The sequence below is a fragment of the Solanum dulcamara genome, chromosome 5 (genome assembly GCF_947179165.1).
Source record: "Solanum dulcamara chromosome 5, daSolDulc1.2, whole genome shotgun sequence".
Taxonomy (NCBI): domain Eukaryota; kingdom Viridiplantae; phylum Streptophyta; class Magnoliopsida; order Solanales; family Solanaceae; genus Solanum; species Solanum dulcamara.
Genome location: NC_077241.1, coordinates 45,635,606 through 45,639,250, shown reverse-complemented (window position 1 = coordinate 45,639,250; position 3,645 = coordinate 45,635,606).

Genomic DNA, 3,645 nt, shown 5'->3' with positions numbered 1-3,645 from the left:
AGCGTGAGCATTATGGAGGCATCGTTGGAAGAGACAGTAGAGTTGGTGGCTTACTATCTTAAGAGTGTGGCCCAAGTATGGTATACTCAATGAAAGATAGAAAGGGTGGATGAAGGACCTATTGAGTGGGAGGCCTTCAAATTTGCCTTCCTTGATTGCCTTTTCCCTCTTGAGCTAAGGAAAGCCAAGGTGTTGGAGTTCATCAATCTTCAAAAAGGCAATATGGGTATGAGAGACTATGCCCTCAAGTTCACCAGCTCTCTAAGTATACTCCTTCATTGGTTGCCGATTCACATGCCCGAATGAGTCAATTTATATTGAGGGTATCCGACTTTATTGCTAAGAAATGTCGTACCACCATGCTTATCAAGGAAATTGACATATCTCGACTTATTAATTTTGCCAAACAAATAGAGGGCGAGAAACTCAAGGATGAGAATGAGAGATTATAAGAGAGCCCGATATGTAGGTGGGTTCTCAATTGTTAAGTATGGTGGTGGTAGTAGCCTTTCTCAACAAGGTCAAGGTTCCGCAAAGAAGTCCATTAATGATAGGGTGCCATACCCTAAGGCTCAAGGAGGAGGTGTAAATGCTACTAGCTCTTCATTTTCCTAGTGTGAAAAATACGGGAGGAATCATGGAGGGAGATGTTTGATGGGAACAGATGCTTTCTTTGGATGTGGAAAAATGGGACATAGGCAATCTGAGTGCCATCATGCTATCAATATGGGTAGAGAAGGTCGTCCTCAAGGCCAAGCTCCACAAGGTGCCAAAGCTCCACCTAAGGGTGGTCAACGCAACAACCAGTTCTATGCTCTTCATGGTAGGCAAGAGGTGGAGGAGACTCCCAATGTTGTTATCGGTATGTTATGGGTTTTTCACTATGATGTTTATGCCTTACTTGATCCGGGTGCAAATTTTTCTTTTGTTACTCTTTATGTGGCTATGAGGTTTGATGTTAGCCCCAAAATATTGATGGAGCCTTTTTTCATGTATACTCTCTTAGGTGAGTCGGTTATGGCTAAAAAAGTCTATGTCCCGTGTCGGTTTTGCATAAAGTCATCCTGTGTGATCTTGTTGAACTTGACATAATCGATTTTGATATCATTCTTGGTATGAATTGGTTATATGCCTTTTATGCAACCATTGATTGTAGAACCCGTAGGGTCAAGTTTCAGTTTCCTAATGAGCCTATTCTTGAATGGAAAGGTAATGATTTGATGGTTAAGGGTCGATTCATTTCATGTCTTAATGCCCAAAAAATGATTTCCAAGGGTTGCATCTACCATCTAGTTTGGGTTATAGATACTAACTCTGAGACTCCCACTCTTGAGTCATTTTTAGTTATTAATGAGTTTCCAGAAGTATTTCCCGAAGACCTCCCAAGTGTTCCTCTTGAAAGAGAAATAGACTTTGGTATTGATCTCTTACCCGATACGCTTCCTATCTCTATTCCTCCTTACCGTATAGATCCAGCAAAACTTAAAGAGTTGAAAGAGCAATTGGAGGATTTGTTGGATAGGGGTTTTATAAGACCAAGTATTTCACCTTGGGGTTCTACTATGTTTTTTGTTTGGAAAAAAGATGGGTCATTCCCAATATGTATAGATTATGGAAAATTGAACAAGGTCACAATCAAGAATAAGTATCTCAATCAAAAGATTGATGACTTTTTCGATCAACTTTAAGGAGCAAGCTACTTTTCAAAGATGGACCTCTGATTGGGTTATTGTCAACTCCGATTGAGGGAGTGTAACATTCCAAAGAGGATGTTAGAACTCGGTATGAACATTTTGAATATTTGGTTATGTCTTTTGGACTAACAAATTCCCTACAACTTTTATGAATTTGATGAAAGGGTATTTAGGAAATAGTTGGATATGTTTGTTATCATCTTTATTGATGATATTTTGATTTACTCACGGAATGAGGCAGAACATGCCAATCATTTGAGGATTGTGTTGCAAATTCTCAAGGATCGAAAATTGTATGTAAAGTTTAGCAAATGTGATTTTTGGATGAGGTAAGTCGCTTTCCTTGGTCATATTATTTTCAGAGAAGGAATTATGGTTGATCTTAAGAAGATCGAGGCTGTTAAGAATTGGCCTAGACCATTAAGTCCTTTAGATATTTGGATTTTTCTAGGCTTAGCCAATTATTATAGAAAATTTGTGGAAGGTTTCTCTTCCATTGCATCATCTTTGACTACTTTGACTAAAAAAATATGAATTCCAATGGTCCGAGGTGTGTGAGAAAAGCTTCAAAGAGTTGAAAGACAAACTTACCTCTACTCTGGTGTTGACTTTACTGAAAGGTTTCAATAATTTTATTGTGTATTGTGATGCTTCACGAGTTGGTCTTGGTTGTGTGCTAATGTAAAATGGCAAAGTGATAGCTTATGCTTTAAGGAAACTCAAGGTACATGAGAAGAATTACCTAACTCATGACTTGGTGTTGGCAGCGATGGTATTTTATGTGAAATTGTGGAGAAAATATCTCTATGGTGTCCATGTAGACGTTTTCATTAATCACAAGAGTTTTCAACATGTGTTCAGTCAAAAAGACTTGAACTCTCGACAAAGGAGATGGCTTGAACTGTTGAAGGATTATGATATGAGTGTGCTATATCATCCGAGTAAGGAAAATGTGGTTGCTTACGCTCTTAGTAGATTGTCTATGAACAGTGTCTCCCATATTGAGGATGAAAAGAGAGAGTTAGTTTGGGATGTACATTGATTAGCCCGGTTGGGTGTTAGATTGGTTAATACCAAAGATGGTAGTATTGTTGTGCAAAATAGTTCCAAGTCGTCTCTTGTGGCGGATGTAATGACAAAGCAAGATAATGATCTCTTTTTGGTTGAATTGAAGAAAGAGGTTACTGAAAAATCTATTGAGGCCTTCTCCCAAGGGGGAGATGGTGTTTTGAGATATCAAGGTCGATTGTGCATATCTAACATTGATGGCTTGAGAAATATGATATTGGCCAAGGCTCATAGTTAACGGTATTCTATTCATCCCAGTTCCACAAAGATGTATGGAGACTTGAGGGAAGTGTATTGGTGGAATGGCATGAAAAACAACATTGCAGAATTTGTGGCTAAGTGTACGAATTACCACCAGGTGAAAGTTGAGCATCAAAAACTGGGATGTTTGGCTCAAGACATTGAGATTCCTACTTGGAAGTGGGAAGCCTTGAATATGGACTTTGTTACTGGTTTGCTCGTACTCGTAGGCAACATGATTCTATTTGGGTGATAGTTGACCGAATGACTAAGTCATATTATTTTCTCCTAGTTAAGACCTATATTCAACTAAGGACTATGCTAGATTGTATTTTTGAGAGTTGGTGAAGCTTCATGGTGTTCCATTGTCCATCATTTCTGATTGAGGTACTCAGTTTACATCTCAATTTTGGAGATCCTTCTAAAAGGGTCTTTTACCCAGTGAAACTTAGTACGGTTTTTCATCCACAAATGGAAGGTCAGGCCAAATGTACTATTTAGACATTAAAGGATATTTTGAGAGCATGCATGATTGATTTTAAAGGAAATTGGATGACCATTTGACATTAATAGAGTTTGCTTATAATAATAGTTATTACTCTAGCATTGAAATGACTCCATTTGAGGCTTTGTACGGCAGGCG